Source organism: Eumetopias jubatus, unplaced genomic scaffold (genome assembly GCF_037043125.1).
Source record: "Eumetopias jubatus isolate StellerSeaLion01/CBP00866 unplaced genomic scaffold, mEumJub1_p1.0 scaffold_5, whole genome shotgun sequence".
Lineage (NCBI taxonomy): Eukaryota > Metazoa > Chordata > Mammalia > Carnivora > Otariidae > Eumetopias > Eumetopias jubatus.
Window position 1 is genome coordinate 73,494,781 of NW_028274811.1, and position 19,907 is coordinate 73,514,687.

General features: G+C 39.5%; 1 protein-coding gene and 1 pseudogene across 10 annotated transcripts in view; both read right to left on the reverse strand.

Moving 5' to 3' along the window:
- MCTP1 (multiple C2 and transmembrane domain containing 1) overlaps positions 1 to 19,907 on the reverse strand; it is a 505,859-nt gene that overhangs the window by 469,987 nt on the left and 15,965 nt on the right. The window lies entirely within an intron of this gene.
- On the reverse strand, positions 17,932 to 18,210 carry LOC114198045 (small nuclear ribonucleoprotein E pseudogene; annotated as a pseudogene).

Sequence of the window (19,907 nt, forward strand, 5' to 3'; positions counted from 1 at the left end):
CTGTGGTATGCCCCAGGGATCCTCAAGGGAGAGTCCCAGACTTGCTGCTCCGAACCAGGGTGCAAAAATGTGACCCATTGCCATCAATGATGTTGCACTGGTCAGGGAGTCAGGAGACAGGTGAGTCAAGCAGATGAGGCTATGTAGCCTGGCCTTGCAAGAAGTACTGGAAGGCCTTGGTCAGCTTGGGTTGAAATCTTTTAAAAGCTAGTTTTTTAAGCAAGAGTCCCTAAATTACTAAATTGTGAGAAGCAATCACAGACTATTCTACTGGAAGAAATAATAGATTTTACATTTCCAGCCTTATTTGTAGTCGCTCAAAAGTGGACATAACCCAAATGTCCACTAACAGATGGACAAATGATGAACAAACTGAAATATATCCATATAATCAGCAATAAGAAGGAATTAACTCCTAATACCTGAAACAACATGGGTAGATCTCAAAATTACACTGAGTGAAAAATTCCAGGCCCCTCCAAAATGAATAGTACAGGATCTTCCTTACATAAAATTCTAGAAAATGCAAACTAAAGTTGTGATTACATAAATCAGATCAGTGGTAGCCTAGGCAAGGGGTTGGAGGAAAGGAGGGATTAAAAAGTGGCATAAGGAAACTTTCTGGATCCATGGCAATGTTCTTTATCTTTATTATAATGAAGATTTTACAGATGTATACATACTTCAAAAACTCACCAAACTGGATATACTTTTAACATGTGAAATTTATGTGACAATTAAGCTGCAATAAATCTGTTTAAAAAAATCTGTCATAAAATACTACTCCCAAAAAGAAGTCATTGAAGTTCCTGTCAAAATTAGAATTTCCAGCGGTTCCAGGTCAAGATGGCAATGTAAGAGGATCCTGAATTCACCTGCTCCCCCCACCAACAAATACACAGAATCTATAGCTACATAAAGAACAACTTCTCTGAAAAAAAACCAGAACCAACTGAATAACTCCTATGTACTGGGTGAGCCAGAGAAAGCACACAACAAAGCAGTAGGACAAGCTGACACACAATCTCACCATAAACAACCTCGAGTGCAGCAAGCCATAATCCAGAGGGAACTCAAAACCCCGAGCTCCTCCCCAAGGAGCAAAGCGTTTAAACCCCACATCAGGCACCCCAATTTTTAAAACCTGTACCTGGGAGATGAGCCCCCAAAACATCAACTCTGAAAACCAACAGGGATCACATCTACAAGACATACAAGGCTATAACAAACTGAGAAATGGCTCTTAAGGGGCTTGCACACTTGGACTCACCCACCTCAGGGCACAGCATGGTGATAATCAAGGAGGGCCTGGACTTTTGTGGGAACAGCCCAACTGCATGTCTTGGAACATCAGCCTGAGGGATAAGCATCTGATCTGACACACATTTTGGGGGCCTTCTGGGGTTCTTTCTGGGAATAGAGACAGGTCAGCACCACCTTTACACTCTCCTTCTGTCTTGCTCCACCCAGTGGACCCCATCTTAAAACAAAACAAAACAAAAAACACCTCTAGCCTTTTTTTTTTTTTCCTTTTCTTTCTTTTTCTCTTTTTTTATCCTCTGGCAGGCACTAACTCTACACTCTCCCTCTGCCTCTGCCTCACTACAGCTTGCCAGTATTTCCCAGAAAGGAGCTTGTACACTCATCTGGAGCCCCAATCTTTGTGAAGCTACCCAGGGGACAGCTCCAGACTGCCTTGACTGGTGGCCAGTGGGGCTTACGCTTTTCATCCCATAGGACTGTATATATTTGCATACTTAAAAGTTGCTTCTTGAGAGTTTGGCTTTCAATCAATCTGAATCTATGTGCTGACTGAAATCTTCCCCTTTGGGGAAGGACTTGGCACCCTCAGCTACTGGGAGCTACGAAAAATAAAATGAGCTGCTTGGATAATCACAAAGGTTTAAAAGACAATGAAGATCTAGGGCAAGGCTGAATTGATAAGGTTCATCTTCTACATGAGGCCACTCCTTCAAGACTGAGAGAGGTGGCTATTCATCTAATGCATAGAAGCTAACACAGAGAGTCAAGCAAAATGAAGGAACAGAGGAAGATGTTCCAAATGAAAGGACAAAACCTAAAACAAAACAAAACAAAACAAAAACCCTTAATGAAATGGAGATAAGTACAAGTACAGCTATTGAGTATGTGTAAATCAATAAACAAGATGAATCCCAGCTCTGAGGAGAGATAGATAGATGATAGATGATAGATAGATAGATAGATAGATAGATAGATAGATAGATAGATGATAGATAGATAGATAGATGATAGATGATAGATAGATAGATAGATAGATGATAGATAGATAGATAGATGATAGATAGATAGATAGATGATAGATAGATAGATAGATGATAGATAGATAGATGATAGATAGATGATAGATAGATAGATAGATAGATGATAGATAGATAGATAGATAGATGATAGATAGATAGATAGATGATAGATAGATAGATAGATAGATGATAGATAGATGATAGATAGATAGATAGATAGATAGATGATAGATAGATAGATAGATAGATAGATGATAGATAGATAGATAGATGATAGATAGATAGATGATAGATAGATAGATAGATGATAGATAGATAATATACTATATGACATAAGGACCTTGATCCCCCTTATAATTATGAGAACAAGGAAAATTTAGTTTTATTAAACATCTACCTCTTGATGATGTGGTAATAAGGGACTGTGAAAGCAATGGATAAATGAAACTCATAGAAAATCTCTTGTGATAAAAAAAAAAGATGGGACTGGTTTAAAACAAAAAAGGGAAGGGGCAACTATAAAATGGGAAAATGTAAGAGGGCACTTTTTTTGAACCCAAAAGAACAGGTAGCATATAACTGTGGTTCTGGAAAGAAGAGAAACCTGGAGTTAGTCCAGGATTGGCCTTTACTGGGGCAGTGCAGGATAACAGATACCAAGAGGAGCTGGGACTGTAGTAAGCCAATGAGGCAGGGAGAACAGAATCCCAAGCTTCAGGGGGTGGGAAGAGAGCAGGCTGGAAGTCATTATGGGGATTTATAACGAGTCTTTGGTACAAACAAGAAAGTCTAGCAGACATCATCTGATACAGAGGTGAGAGCTGAACAGGTTGTATAAAGTTTGCACAGGGCTGGAATATGGAGTTCTGGAGAAACCAGAATGAAGAGATCTTGCTGAAAACCTTAGGCATTCAGTTGAGACCCCATGCCTTAGGACTAAAAAGCATGCTCTAGAATAGAAAAGGAGATAATTCAGACTGCATACAATATATCATCTACGATGTACACCATACAATAAGAAAATTACTAGACATAAGAAGAAACAGCAAAACACAACCCACAGCCAAGAAATAAGGCAGTCAAGAGAAGCCAGGAAATGATGATTCAGGTGTTAAAATTATTAAGCAAGAATTGTAAAGCAACTATTATAAATATATTCAAGGACTTAAAGGAACAGATGGCAATAAGGAGTGAACTGACAGGGAAGTTACTATGCTTCTCTGTGTTTCTGTTTCCTCATCTAAAAAAATGAGATAAAAATAATACCTACCTCAGAGTACATGATTATATGTAAGTGCTTAGAATAATGTCTGACTTGTCATAAGCACTTAGTACAGGTTTACTCTGACCATGTGACTTGGGGCATTTTATGTTCATATCTGAGCCTCAATTTCTTCATTAGGAAGAAGAGGAAATTAACTTTATCTTCTTAGGACTATTATATTTATTTAATTTAATTAATTTATTTATTTGTCAGCGCGAGAGAGAGAGCACAAGCAGGGGGAGTGGCAGGCAGAGGGAGAAACAGGCTCTCCACTGAGTGCAGAGCTTGATGTGGGACTCATTCCCAGGACCCTGGGATCATGACCTGAGCTGAAGAGAGATGTTTAACCAACTGAGCCACCCAGGCATCCCTTCTTAGGACTATTATAAAGACTAAATGAACTAACTATAAAAGTGTGGAGAAACCCTAACACAATGCCTGGTAGACAATAACTATTTGACTTCAGCTCTCTTGACCTTCCAGATACATACTTTTAAACTTAAGAACATATGATAGGGGGAAGTGTGATAACCCTTTTTTTTTTCCTAAAACAAAACTAATTAGGAATAAAAACAATACTATAAGACATTTCTACATTTCTTCCATTGGAGTACATATAGCTATCCAAATGTAAATGAAATGTTATAACAGTTAGGTCATCCTTGCTCTCCCCAGGCTGGAAGTCCTCAGTCACTAACACCTGAATTACTCCGTTATTTACTCATCCATCTGCTCTTTCACTGAATGGCTGTGAGAGTCAGCTCAGGGCCAGGCTCTGTCCTGGTCCTGGGCATATACCTAAAAACACAAGATAATCTCTGCCCTCCAGGAACTTAAAAATAATGAAAAGGAAACTAGAATAACCTCACCAAGTACTGAGAGAGGGATAGGTACAGAAAATACAGACGGAAGGTTAAGGCTTATTTGTGTTAGAAGAGGTGATATGTACACTGAGACTTAAAGGAGAGAAAGAGGTAAACATGGAAGGGAAGGGAGAAGTACATCTCAAGCAGAGGGAGACTTGAAACACCTGAAATGAGTAAGCAGGGAGAACTACAGTGTGAATGGAGCATAGTTTGACTAAGGAAGTGTTGCGAGAGGAGCTAGGCAGGGGTCACATCACAAAGGGCCTAATATTTCTTGTTCTAAGTCCTTTTGACTTTATTGTGCGAGCAATGAAGAATCAGTGACACTTATGAATAGCAAAAGAAAACAGATATATAATAAAGCTCATCTGCTATGTCATAAGTCATAAAGTCCTTTATCTCTCACCCAGGGTTCTAGTGTCTTCTGTCAGCATCCATGAAACTGTGGCAACTAACTGGTTGACTTGCAAGTGCAGTAAAATCTCAGACCCTTTACAGTTTTTGACAGAAGGGGGGGGGGTTTATTTTTAGTGCCATACAAAGAAAACACGATTTTGAGTCAGACCAATATAAGTTTGAATTTTGACCCATCCATTATATTCATAATCACAGATTTAGCAAATACAGGCAAGAATTTTGGATAGTGACAATTGCTGTAAAACACAACAGGGTCAAGTGAGAAAATGAGGAGAAGGAGCCAACAGTTGCAAAAAAAATGAAAGAAGAGCTTTCCAAGAAGAGGGAAGAGCAAGTGCAAAGGCCCTGAGTTGAAACATGTTTGGCTGTTAGAGGAAACTAAAGAATATCAATATGACTACCTTCTAGTTACCAAGGGAAAGAATGGTAGGAGTTTAAGGTTGAAGAAGTAGACAAAGGCCATGCAAGCCTTTGTGGTCAGGATTTTGATCTCATGAGCTATTATTATCAATGAAAGAGTAATATTTCACAGATTTCTCAAATTTAGGGGAAGTATTTAACTCCACAATTTCCATGTGGATGGTGAAATTTAGGCTGAGATTTTATGTCTTGCTGATGGATTTCTTAGTTTAATGGCCGTTTCATTGAAAATCTTCTGGAAATACAGTGTATTAGAATAGGAACCAGAATTGAATAAAGCCAAAACTTCTTTTTAAAATATTAGTGAGCATTTTAAATTTCTACTTATAGTAATAATAATAGCTAGTACTCATACTTTACCTACTACTACCTGGCTCTAAGAACTTTACACATATTTAGTCATTTTATATTTAATCTTCACAACAATCCTAGTAAAAACAGTAGTAACAAGTACTACTATTATCTACAATTAACAGATAAGGAAACTATAAGGAAACGGATAAGGAACACAGAGATTCAAAAACTTGCCTCAAACCACATATCTAGTAAGTGCCGGGGAAATGTAATTAAAAACAAAATCTCCTGCCAGCCATAGAAAAACCTCTCTGCAAAGGGAGACAAGAAAGAAAACAGTTCTATTACTGAATGAGCATCAGACCAGAACGTGATGTGCGCCACAGTCATTCCCCTAAAGGATTGCAAAGACAGAAATAAATCTCACCCTTGTATCCAGCCAAACAGATACAGCCCGTTACATACATGCTCTCAAGATAAACAATAACTAACAGCTCCAGTGGCACAATCGGTTAGCGTGCAGTACTTATAAGATAAACAATAAGTAGGCCCCAGGTTAGAGGACTTGATGTACCATTTGTCACATAGCGTTCATCCTAAACTCACCTGGTAATTCAGGTGATCATCTGGGCTAGCTAATTGGCTTTGCCCAAAGGAAGAATATACTTCTCACATCTTTATGACAGAAGGTAGTTTCAGGACTAGACAACCTACCAAAATTAGGCTTCTCCTCTCCCACAGAAACTGGGAGGCTGGGGTGCTATCCTCCCTGAAATTAACATTTCAAAGAGATGCTTCACAGGTCCTCAAGAAAGATATTCCTGGGTCTTCCAGGGGGCAAAGTTTTATGTGGCATTTTAAAAGATTTGCACTCATTTCAAAAGGACAGAGAACTTACAAGTTTTCTAAAGTAAATATTCTAAGAAGAGGCAGGAGGTAGAAGTCTCATCTGTTACTTTTAAGGAGAATTAAGCCTCTAATTTTTCATTTGCATTTACCCTCTCATAAGTTTTGCAACTGGGACCTGAACCTACGCAGTATAGGTCTAGGATCTGTACTTTTATATATTTTTTTAATTTCTTAGGCATTCCATTCCTATTTTTCCCATATATAAAATTACATTCCTAATTCTTACTTGTTTCCGCCTTTAGTTTGACAAATAATAGATGTGAGGAGCAACTATATCATAAACATTGGACCCCATACTGTCAACAGGACTGACTTAATTCCCAAAGACTAAACACTGTAGCAAACGCAGCTCAATTCTATCAATAATTTGGCAATCTTTCCATTTAATAATGCATTAACAACCTTGGCAGAAGAGAAAAATAAGGTCATTTTGTGTACCTTCTAGATGATTGTTGTTAAAAATAGTTTTTTATAAGTACCAATACTAACATATAAATCATTCAAGGAAAGAATACTTGGCATTTTTGGAAAAATGAAAATCACCAGCTAGTACAGTAAATATGGCAGATTATAAGGCAACTAGCAGAATATCCAAGAGACTAAGGGGTGAGAACACATGAGATGATTTTTAAAATTTCATCTATATAAACATCATTACCTTTTTTAGAAATAAAGATTTATTTCTAAAATATCCATTTTGTATCCATATACTCTACAAGAATTTTTATGTGCAAGTACAAGAACATTGCCAGAGGATGGGATAAGTACTTTCCTGGTATAATTTCTGAAGTTCCCACTGACAACAATAAGTTTAACAACTCCGTTCAGAAGAAGGGGTAGTGTATGGCACACACAGTTCAAATTTAATAGAAAATGAACCAAGATGCAATTAAACAATGTACTCCAAACACAGATGATGCATTAAGTACCTACCTTATACTAACCTGCCACAGTGAATCTTTGTCTTTGCTCTTTCCCAATGAAAATTCATGAAAAGAATTACTAAAGAAAGGGCCAAATTCACATATATCCTTTTTAAAACCACACGACACATCATTAGAATAAAATAAAGGTATATGTACTAAGAAAATAATAAATGTGTAACTCTAAACTAACACACAAAGACAGGACTATTAAAGGTCCTGAAAAGAAGACATTTCATTTCATTGCATATGAAACACTGTGGTGGGGACGGAGAATTGTAAATTTGCCCATTTGAAAGGGTAATCCAATATCCTAACATCAGACAGTCTATTGTTTAGTTTGCAATTTTCATGATTACTAAACATACTTGTAGTCTGGGCCATAAAATACCTATTATTATATTAACTTTTTATTGAATCGGCAATAAATCCCTAGATTTTTTAACTCGCTAGACAAGTTTACTACATCTGTTAAAAATTCAGTCAATAAAAATGTGAATAACTTAGTCTCCCAAACCATAAACTATTGAAGCATTTCATTCACAACCACACAGTTAGTAAATGGTGAAGCAAGAATTCCAACCCACGAAGACTAGATCCAGAGCTCATACCTTAACCTCAAGTTTAACTATTAATAAAGCCTGTTGTCCTTTCTGATCATCCACAAATGATGCCTTTCAGTATCTAATCTCAAATAAAATTAACATTACATAATAACTTACATAGAAGTATATAAGTTATTATAGTGAGTCACATGGGCTATAACGAAACACAGACATGGATGCCATATATTGAGATGCTTAAAATATAGTGAGAAAAAACAAATAACCAAAAAACTTAATTAGTGTTTAAGACAATAGAAAGATATGTTTCAAAACCCAATGCATATATTAATTGCCAAGTTAAATATCTACATAGATGCTACTGAAATTTAGAGGCAGGAGAAAAAACTCCAGGATGTTGCGTTCTCAGTTCCAATGTAGCCAAGTCAATTAATCATCTTTTGGGAGCATTGTTATACTAATTTGTATAACAATTCCAAATTATACTGACATCAGCTTTTTCCAAATTGGGGGTTACAGCCCATCAGTGGGTCATAAAATCAATAAAATGGTCAAACCGGCAGCTCTATTAAAAAATGGACTGGAATGGAAAATATCAGAGGTTACCTTGTGAATTTTCTTGAATTTTAAACCATGTGTGTGTACAGAGTCTGCTGTAAAATGTATTTCTTAACATGGGCATAATCATGAAAAGTTGAAAGCCAATGTTGTGTTCCAAACATACAGAGGTTGTAGATTATATGAGTTAAACATTCTTGTTCCTATACAGATCTTTCCAAAGGTAAACAAATAACTTTCTAGGCTGTCAACTGAAGAGTGGCAACCACATCTTACCACTACTATTTGTACTCCCAGCACTAGCCCAGTGCCTGACAAAGAGCCAGTCTTCACCATGTGATGGAGAGCTACACCACTAAATAGAAATAACCAGAGACATTTGAGGATATTAGCATTTCCCTCAATTTTAAAGAATTGATAGGATTTCAATAACAAAGAATAGAGTAGTGGTCCTTCTTAGAATTCCTTCTTTCATTTCCTGACCATATACTAGGGCTGGGACGGAAATAAGACTAAAAGCTTTCTACTCAAGAGCAGGGAGATAATAAACTGAATGACATTGCAGAGCCAGGATGGTACCCCCTCCTCCCCGCTGTGCACTGACCCCCCTCCCACCCCCAGTCCTATGAAGAATGGGAAACTTATAGGTCCTAGAGTCCGAGGCTAGAAAGTACACTGAGGACACTAAGAAGAGCTGGTGTTAACCCTTTTCTCAGAAAAGATAAAATTAGAGTGTTGTGATTCATGCTTCTTATTTTAAATAGGAGCCCAAAGAACAAAGGTTAGTTATTACATAAAAAGCAGAGGGTCAGAGAACCAGGAATTAAAGGCAGCCTAATTCCCCTAGCATCAAAATGCAGCCTGCCTTTAAGGACTAGACTCCAGAACTTCTCGACGATTCTTCCCCAAGAATCAGTGAGTCATTGCCCTCCCTAAGCAATGTGTGCATACTAGCACTAAATCAGGAAGTTTAGCCATAAACCAGTGCAAGGGAAGGTGGTTCACCTGTAGCTCAGGGCATCGATGGCTAACCGGAAACATCAGATGCTCTTAAATAAAGGGCTAAAAACTGTACTTCATGGAACTCTTCTAGTAAAATCCCACATCAGGTTCTGCCACATGGTACCTAAATGGGCAGAACCCTAGTTTGCGTCGCCTTACACCTTTCTTCTTTTGCTTCGTTCCTTGATCTACTCTTCAGGGGACCACAAGGCAACCCAGAGTTTGGCAAAAACAGACAGTTACTGTCGCCCTTAGGATAGACAAAGGGGAGGAGGTGACTGGGGCCCAGTGTTGAGGTCACCCAGGGAAGCAAATATCACACTGGAATGAGGCGGGGGTGCGGGGCCTGGAGGCATAGGAGACATATTACCCTGGCCAGAGCCTCTCCAAGAAGCAGAGCGGTGTCAGGAGAAATACTCTGGCTTCTCTCTTTCTACGCACCTCTCACTGCTGAACCCAGATGGATACAAGCTGCCAAACTTGCCAGCAGGAGTCTGAGATGAGTAGGGAGAGGGACAAGGCTTGACCCTCAAAATCCTTCTCAGGGACACAAAAAGCTAGTTGGTGTCTATTCCTATCCCTCTTTATTAGTCAAATTCAACATGACCTGGGGAAAAAACAAATTAAGTTGAGAGGAAAAATACTACACTCACAAGGAATATTTGGAATTCACCAATCATAATGTCAAACACCTAGGGAGTGTTATGTTCATTCATTCATATATTTCAGTATTTAGTGAGTTCCTTTTATAGGACAGGCACAATCCAACGTGCTTGGAATACAACAGTGTGTCCAGATCCACACCCTAATGGAGGAAACTAAAAAAGATGGGCACTCAAATAATCTCACTATTATAACATCCCAACTGGGAGCAGTGCTCCCAAGCAGAATATATAAAGGAAAGAACTGTAACTGGGGATTTGATCAAGTCAGGAAGACAGAGAACAGCTTCCCTGAGGATGAGCTGATAGCTGGCAAATGAGCAGACATGAACTAAATGTTCCAGGCAGAAGAAAGAGCATAACGGGGAGGGTTGTGACCAATAAAAGGCTCTAAATTTTTTTTAAAGATTTATTTATTTATATATTTATTTATTTGAGACAGAGAGGGAGAGAGCACATGAGGGGGGGAGGGTCAGAGGGAGAAGCAGACTCTCCACCAAGCAGGGAGCCTGATGTGGGACTCGATCCAAGGACTCCTGGATCATGACCTGAGCCGAAGGCAGTCGCTTAACCAACTGAGCCACCCAGGTGCCCAAGGCTCTAAATTAAGAATAGTGTAGCTTAGGGCGCCTGGGTGGCTCAGATGGTTAAGCGCCTGCCTTCGGCTCAGGTCATGATCAAGTCCCGCATCGGGCTCCCTGCTCAGTGCAGAGCCTGCTTCTCCCTCTCCCTCTGCCATTCCCTCTGCTTGTGCTCTTCTGTCTCTCTGTCAAATAAATAAATAAAATCTTTAAAAAAAAAAAGAAGAAGAAGAGTGTAGCTTACTTGGAGGGAGCAAGAAAAAGCAAGATGAGGTGCTGAAGTAGGGTCCAAAACCATAAAGAAATTTTATACCATATTTCTACATGCTGACTTTACATCAGCACACGCTTCACTTTACTTTTTTACTTTTAATAACATTGTTTTGTTCCAATGTAATCTGTTTTCGGTTCACATTCTCTTCATGATAGGAGATTTTATTTTGGGTAGTGAAAAACAGTTTCTTAAGTGTACTAAAAAATCAGTTTAGAGAAAACCATTAAATACATATTGTACAGGTGGTGGGTAGGTATGGCAGAAACTATGAATTACTGAAGTTTAAGAAACCCTGACATAAGAATAATGTCTTTGAATTATTTTAATACTGGTAAGGACATTTCACCACACTGTGGTCACTGGAAAATTTCCCTCATTACATTAACTGTCCTCAAATTCTCCTCAGAACAGATGTTGATAACAGCTTCTGGTTCAATTCATGGTATCTACCTTGAGAATGTTGCTTAATGATTGGTAAAATACAGTCTGAGGAGATGAGTAACATTAACAAGATCTCCCTCATTTTACTATTTATTTATTTATTTATTTATTTATTTATTTATTTATTTGAGAGAGAGAGGATCTTAAGCAGGGTCTGTGCTCAGCATGGAGCTGGACATGGGGCTTGATCTCACGACCCTGAGATCATGACCTAAGCTGAAATCAAGAGGTGGACACCTAACCAACTGAGCCACCCAGGTGCTCTGTGCCTCATTTTACTTTTAAAAAATAATTTTAAGGTTTAAAAAAAGACACTAGCTGTTGTTTCTTTTCTGTAATTGCCAGATGTATGATTCATGATCCAGAACTGGGGTGGAGAGGGGGGAAGAAAAGTATAAAAATATAAAAATCTTACGATCTTTGATAAATGAACTGTTGCTATATTGATATTATTTTCTTTATTTTTCTATGAACTTATATTTATAGCTTTTACATATACACAATTGATATCACTGTTTATCTAACTTCATGTGTTTTTAAAATTTCAGATTATAGGGCGCCTGGGTGGCTCAGTTGGTTAAGCAACTGCCTTCGGCTCAGGTCATGATCCCGGAGTCCCAGGATCGAGTCCCGCATCGGGCTCCCTGCTCGGCAGGGAGTCTGCTTCTCCCTCTGACCCTCTTCCCTCTCGTGCTATCTCTCATTCTCTCTCTCTCAAATAAATAAATAAAGTCTTTTTAAAAAATGTCAGATTATAATAAACATTGTCCTATGCCACTAAAAATGTTTCCCGATAGCAATGAGCATACCTCATGTCCAAATCTTGGTTTCTAATACCATTCCCCAATAAAAGGACCTAGGAATTCTTCAGGAAATGGTTATTTCTAGGACTAGAGCAGGAAACAACAGATGAGCCTTGAGCATCTTATAGTAAGAAAGTAAGGAAATACTGAAGAAAATAAATACACGTACAAAGATGGGAATAAGCCAAAGGGACACAGCAGCCAATTGAAAGAGCTCTCAGTAGCCAAAGTGGGAACAATCCGAGTGGAAAAGTAAATTAATTAGTGTTGGGTTATAACACAAAATTATAACCCACATAAAATGAATATCCATGAGTTCATACTGCTATAAATCAATGATTGAATAAATAAATAATGGGGAGACTAGATAAATCGCTCCTGCTGAATTGCAAACAATTTATGTCAGTACTCCACCCTCACAGAAGCAGAACATAACTTCCCAATCCCTAAGTATAAGCTGTGCACAATGACTTCCTTCCAAGGAATACAGTATGGGAAGTGTGTGGGGGTGGGGGGATGACTTTACAGAAGTCTGCCAAACACTACCTCTGGCAAGTGATCAAGGATCACATTGACCATAATAAGTCAGGTGGATAGTATGCACCCTTGATAAGATCTGATGAGAATGGCACTCTACCTCCATGGTCTTTCTCCCAAACCCCATAATCCCAGCCTAATAATGAGAAAAAAAAAAAAAAAAATCAGACAAATCCCAATTGAGAAATATTCTACAAAATGTCTGACCATTCTCCTCAAGCCTATCAAGGTTATCAAAAATAAGGAATGTCCAAAAAACTGTCATAGTCAATAGGAGTTTAAGAAAACATGACAAAATATAATTGGTATACTAGATGGGATCCCAGAACAGACAAATGACATTAGGTAAAATCTAAAGAGATCTGAATGAAGTATGGACTTTAAGTTAATAATAATGTCAGTTCATTAACTGTAAAAAATGTACCATAGTGATGCTAAATGTTAATAAGAGGGGAAACTGAGGGGCACTTGGGTGGCTCAGTTGGTTAAGCGACTGCCTTTGGCTGAGATCATGATCCCAGGGTCCTGGGATCAAGCCCCACATGGGGCTCCTTGCTCGGCGGGGAGCCTGCTTCTCCCTCTCCCTCTATCTGCTACTCCACCTGCTTATGCTCTCTCTGTCAAATAAATAAATAAATAAATAAATTCTAAAAAAAAAAAAAGAGGGGAAACTGAGTGCTGAATATATGGCAATTTGCTGTACCATCTTTGTCATTTTTCTGTAATTACAAAACTGTTCTAAAAATAAAGTTCATTTAAAATGCATACTAATAAATGTTTTGAAAATATTTTAAATTATCACATACCTACAGTTTATTAAATTCTTTAAGCATTATATTTGAGCCATTTCCAATTTTTCCCTGTTAAAAGTAACAGAGTGATGAACAATTATCTACATGGAGATTTTGGTTCATACCTTTGATTATGTCCAGTAATAGATTCTTAGAAGTTCATTCTATGTTTTTAAAAAAGTCAAGATTACATATTTACCTAATTGCAATAATAACCAAAAGTACTGGAAGTCCCATTAGATTGTGCAGCTTTTCTGAAGTAAGTTCCATTCCTCTCAACAGTAAAAAAAAAAATCCAGGATTTGCATTCAACTCCCAGCCTTATCCACCTATTCTTGCATGCATTCAATAAACATTTGAGTAGCTGCTATACTCCAGGCAAATGTACTATTAGGAACACTTAACCACCTTAAGACCTTATTATTTTATAAATAATAAAAGAACACCTAATTCATAGAATTCTTAATTTGACAGCTAAAGATCATTTCCTGATCTTTGCAGTGAGATAGTATATGAATAGTAAGTGGTAGGCGCTTTTCAACTAATTTTTTGCAACATCTGAATCTCCAGGCCACAGTGTGATTCTGTAGCTAAAAAAGATTCCTCCCACGTTAGCATTTGGTGATATTTTTAAAAATACTTATTTAAAAACTTAAAATTTTTGCTCTATAATAAATGATTTCCTGTAGTATTTGTCTATCTCCTTTTAACTTCACTGCCCTCTGGTGCCACCTAATGCTCATCCCTCCGGCACATTTGCGTTTCTTCATCCTCCCGTAAATGTTATTTTAAGCCTGGGTGTAACCACACCAGCAAAACTTCCCTTGATTGTCTTCAAAATGTCCATGTATCACCAAACTCTTCAAAACCATTGTCATTGTTTCCATGACATCTAATTGTTTCTTCCAAAAACTTCGAGATCACTTCAAGAAATTCAACAATGGTGTCTGTTAGAATGAGTTTCTTAGAAACGTTCTCTGTGATGAAGAGCTGCATGCAGATGGTTTTTTGGGGCAAAGGCAGTGCCCCTTAAGATGCCCCTAGAGACGTGAGGGGGGAAGGTTGGGAGGGAGAAGGTGACCCACAGTGTGGTTTCAACGGAGTTGAAATAGATCCCACCGGGAGCACTGGAGCCTGGACTGCAGAGATGCCCCAAATGGAGGGAGGAGGGCTGGGCCTTTAACCTCTCATCAAGCAGTCATTGGCTCTGAGCATCCCCACAGAGGGACACAGCTGTGAAGCCACACAACCTACAGCCCCAGAGGTGGGAGGAAGGGCACATCACCAGAGGAGGGGATATGGCTGGAGCACTGAAGCTTCCACGATGGCTCTGCTCTCACTAAGTCTTTGCCTGCTCATTTACTCTTGCCAGTAGGTCTTAAGATGATCAAGCTCTTGAAAATGAAGTCTACAATCCATGGACACTTTTTTTAACCAAGGAGACTTCTGAGAGCTTGTAGTTTGTTTCAGTTGTGAAACGGTGAAGGAGAGCGGGGAAGCCCTGCATGCTACTCCTAGCACAGTACCTAGATAGGCACTCTGAAAATACCTTCAGAGGATACCAAAAGCACCACTATTCTTAGGCATCACACCCGCTTTTAGGAAGGAAAGGAAATGACACACAAAAATAAAAATATAAATAATATAAAAGGACCAAGAATGAGATGAAGATGCCTAAATCAGTTCTCGGCAAAAAACCCGAGGGAGGACTATGTGCAGAGCTGTGAGCAGAGAAAGATTTGGAATCACATTCTAAATCTGTATTTGAGAAACTGATGATTTCTGTCTATGTAACCTTGAAAAATAAAATCCCTCCAGTAGTTGTAGCAATGTGGGATATTCTCAGGAGTATAAGAGATAGCCTAACTCAGAAACTTACGACTTTGTGAACAAAAGTTTGCATTTAACTTTCTTATGTTGGGTTCATCTATTTGTTTGTTTTTTTCCAGACTTTATATAATTGTTCTGACAATTAAAACATGGTAAAACTAAATTCTTTCTTTAAAAACAGAACTTTGGACTTATGCAATGTTTTATTTGAAAAAGTTCACTGTTGCATAAATATTAAGAAATTGATAAAGATGTGTTAAATGTTTTTTAAAAAGTTTCAGCTAAACAGCTCCTTGAGATATTCTTCTAATAAATGACCAAAGCTATTCAATAAATATCAGAAAACTAAAAGATAAAGTTCATTTATGTCATACCATATCATTTATCCCTAATTATTCTCCTAATACTTCAAAAATTAAAAGTTTTTCTTGGGGCACCTGGGTGGCTCAGTCAGTTAAGCGTCTACCTTTAGCTCAGGTCATGATCCCAAGTCCGGGGATCGAGTCCCACATCAGGCTCCCTGCTCAGTGGGGAGTCTGCTTCTCCCTCTGCCCTTCACCCTGCTTGTGCTCGCTCTTGCTTGCTCTCTCTCTCTCTCAAATAAATAAATAAAATCTTTAAAAAAATAAAAATTAAGAGTTTTTCTTCAATTAATAGAGAAATTATTTAATAATTATTCAATTTGATTTCACATTTGTGGGGTATCTACTATGTGCAAGGCATATATTAAGCAAAGGGAGTAACTAAAAGTGACCCCTTCGGAGGAGACACTCCACTTGGGCTGTGGTGAAGAAACATTTTCAAGTGTAGGAAGGCCAATCATTACAAAACTATTATCTGTAAAGTGCAGGCAGACCCTGGGTTTCCTGAACTGGTGAGGTTCCAGAAAGCTGTTTACTGCCTTCATCGGCCCAGGGAAGCAATGTCACAAATGGGGCTGGTTTCCAGATGAGACCTCCTAATACAGTCCTAGCAGCTCCAGCCCAAGTTCTGGGGGCAAGAAATTATAAGGGACAGGAGGAGAACACGGTAGGTTGCTCACTCCTTTGCCAGATCCAGTCATTCTGCAGCAAAGCTCGGGGTCAAAGAAAGTCTTCAGACAGCATTCTCCCTTCCCGCACACCTCCATTCAAAGCTCTACTATTTTCCAGCCTCTTCGCACGCCTGCCGACTACTAAGTGTTGCAGCAGCCCCTCAGGCCCAGGTCACTGCCCCAAATTTGACAGATCAAGCCACTTCATTCCACTCCCAACTCCACCCACCCCCATCAAAATTTAGTTTTCTATCCAGGAATGAGGAGGAAAGAATCTAAGTGAATTAATTCATGCTAGAGTAGGAATGATCAGTCCTTAAGGTTCCAGAAGACAAGGGTGTAACTTTTAAAGGAAACAAATACCTGTTAAGCCAAATATTGGAGAATAACAGCCTATTAACAGTGACGGGGGGTGGGAGGGCAGGCAGCATAGGAGAATAATGAATATGTTTGAGCGTTTACCATGTGGCAGGAACTCACTCTAAAGAACACCATTGCATAAGTGTGTTATTCTCCCAGTTTTACAGAAGAGAAATGTGGGGTTTGGAGGGGCTAGCACCTTAGTGAGCTCCGGAAGGCACTCTGCCCAGTCCTCTCTCTGCCATGGCGAAGTCAACCAGTAGGATCCTCACCCCAGAGGTGGGCAGCTTGCCTCAGCCATTCTTCCTTTGCACGATTCCTTCTCTTCCTTTCTACTGAAACTAGAGATCCTCGAAAGGAAAATTTTTTCCAGAGTGTGAGAGTCAGGACAGTAGAGAAACTAAGGCAGCGATGGATGAATACTGCTAAAGCATATCTGCATAAATGAAACTGCTTCTAAGTGGGGTGTGAATCAGGACTTGCTCGTATACTAGACTCTGTAAAAGGAGAAGACAGTATTTTAACTTCCTCAGTATATTTATTCCCAAGCATCACTATCTATCTATGGAAAGTATGATTTATAGGGTCTTTTCCAACATTCTAGGCCTCAATTAATGAGAGCCTTTAAGTTAACTCAAGTGTTATCATTTGTACCAAAGCTGACTTTAAAACTACTCATCTCACTACTATGGCTTTACAATAGTATAGAAAGGCATTAAAAAAGGAATCTGACATACTTTTTTATTCTATACACTATGCTCATTTTACATTAAAAACACAGGAAAAACTGTCTTCTCCTGCAGGGCTGGTGTGAGCCCTGTGGCCCAGACCAGTAACTAGATCCAGCGGCTCACAGATCAATGTTCTAGGTGCCTGATCATTCATCTTCCCAACTACTGATTATTGACACAACCCCAAGTGCACATGGGAAATTTTTGCTTGCCCACAGCAATATTTTTTTTAATGAAAACAATCCCATAGCATTTATTGTCATCTAGTAATAACATGAAGGTAATCAAAACAATGTGAACAAATGTTTTACAACTATACTCCCAAAAAAGGACATTTAAAAAAACAAACTACATGGCCTTCTCAAGAATTTCTCACTTTGTTGGCCATTTCTAGTCGGAAACACTTTGGAGCAGGGTAATATTATCTCCTTTTGGCATGATCCGACCCAGTTGTTTTCTTGACTTTGTTTTAGAATGAATCTCTTCTGCATTACCCAATACAAGGTTCATGCACTCATCAAAACCAATGACACAGCCCTCTATCTGCATGTTCACTTGTTCATAAAGCCACACCTGAATCCGAGATCTATTTTGCAAGTATCTGAAGATGAGGTTGATGGGCTGCACCATCACCTTCTGTGCTTTCTGCCTCTGGCCACTGTATGCCATGGCGGAAGCTGACAAAGACCACATGCTATCTCAGAAAATGCCCACAGCAATCCGATTTGCCTTTAAGGACCTGCTTCTCTCCCACTTTCAGTCCCCATTGTTTAGGTTGGGTTCCCCTCACTCTGGGGCTCCAAGGTATACCCATGACCTGGGCAAGCACCCATCCCCTGGCCACAAGGAGTAGAGTAAGAGTGCAATCATTCCAGTGAGACTCCCTCCAAAGAACTGTGTGCCAAGGGCTGCCGGAGGAAACAACCTGAGAGGGAAGATGCCCAGAGCCAAAGAATTCTGAGCGAAGGTAAGAAGGAGGGAAGGGGCAGAGACAGAGAGAGCTGATGGCATTGTTTCAAGCTCTGCGTCCAGCCTGCTCTGGGTCTCGTCAGGGGTGAGCCAATATACCCTCTGTTGTAGCCATAGCCGGGAAGAGTTGAGCTTCTCTCACTTACGAGGAAAGAGTCCTTACATCTCTGTGTCTGGGCTCCATTCATCTCATTAGACATCTGCATTCCTGCCCACTTCTCCCCAGATGTTCCCATTATTATCATGGGAACCACTGTGTGCTCCCAAGCCTGGCCCACCTGGCAGAACCCACAGGCCCAGCCTCAGTAGCAGGTGCATCTCCTGGCTCCTGGCACACCAGGCATCAGTTGTCCAGCAGGCCCTCACACTCCCCCCGACCCCCAGCGCCACCTGCTCTCCTTCTCATAGGCTGCTGTCCCAAGCAGAGAATCAGGGAGCTCCAGGTTAGGTCTATGGCTGGTTTCTTTTAGAAGGAATTAAGGATGATTCCATTTGTCAAGGCCCAGAGCACACAGCACAGATCCACATCCCTCTGAATTAGCCACCTCTTAGGTTTGAGAATTGCCTTCTAACTTAAACAAAGCTCTTTCTTCAAAATGACTCCAGAGTGTGGGCTTTTACCTTTTCTAGCACATTTATTTCTCAACCATGGCCATGGAATCACTGAGAGAAAACTAGTAGAGAGAGTTGAGGGGACAAAAGTCTATTCACACTAGTGCTGGTGCAAACTAGACCAACAGCAGTTACCATGAGGTAACTGAGCCTCTGTATCTCCTAGGAAGAGGAATCCCCATGGTTTCATTTACTTAACAGTGGGTGTCTACACTACCTGATAGTGACATTTATCTTTTGTGTATATTTACTATTTCCCCAGCTAAGAGGACAAATCCCTGGAGGGCAGGGGCAAGGATCCATAGAAGCTAGAACAGAGACATGGAGTGTAGCCCATAGGCAGCAAATGTTGACTCTTGAGGAGGATAACTAACAGGATTCCGTATCACGTCCTCTAGTAAAGAAATCTTGCTTTTCAGTGGTTCAGTCCCAAAGAAGACTCTATAGAAGGGAAGAGAAATCAACTTTCAGGCAACAGAACCCAATATTAACAATAAACTCCAGTTGTGACCAAATTAGGGTTCCAATCATATACTGGTCCCAGTAAATGCTGCAGGCTACAACTAGCTTTTTATTTCTGGGCACATTTGCTTGTCTTTCTAGGAAGCCAGTCTATAGTTCTGTCCTTCTGAGAACCAATCCATGTCCCCTGCAAGTTTCTGGGATAAATAAATATCAAAGGTCATGGTTGAAAATTCAAAGACTCAGGTTTTGAATTTTTTTTTTTTTGTAGTGCTAATGGGGCCATCTTACTTCATGAGAGCTATCACTGAGTCTTCCTTTTA